The sequence below is a fragment of the Pundamilia nyererei genome, unplaced genomic scaffold (genome assembly GCF_000239375.1).
Source record: "Pundamilia nyererei isolate P.nyererei 1_Seehausen unplaced genomic scaffold, PunNye1.0 scaffold00007, whole genome shotgun sequence".
Lineage (NCBI taxonomy): Eukaryota > Metazoa > Chordata > Actinopteri > Cichliformes > Cichlidae > Pundamilia > Pundamilia nyererei.
The window spans coordinates 5,691,908-5,692,414 of NW_005187408.1; positions in this window are offsets into that span (position 1 = coordinate 5,691,908).

Here is a 507-nt window from a genome sequence, read left to right on the forward strand (position 1 = left end):
TCAATACTAATTCACTGTATCACTCCACTGTATCGCACATAACTTAATTTATAGAATTATTTGTTTTGATTTCTTTGCATGTGTGGATTACTCTTGTTACCAACATCTGGTGAAAAAAAACAACTCAATAGCTCCCTTAGAGATACATTTACTGAAAAAATGTTTATATGTTTTGTACTTGTTTTCCCCACTGTATGTGGGAAACAGGACAAGTGGGAAACCTACAAGACACTAGACATGCAAATAAAGAATAGAAAACATTAGTTTAATATTTACTTACCGTATTTTTCAGATAATAAGGTGCACTGTCGATGAACGGGTCTGTTTTCATACATAAGGCACACTGGATTATAAGGCGCATTAAGCAAAAGAAAACAGTCAGATAAGTCAAACAACTCAACTCATTCTTCTTGCTTCCTCCACTTCCGTAACATTGATTCATTAATGTTGAATTCTCTGGCAGCTGATCTATTCCCATGTTGTTGCAGTATATTAATGACTAACCTC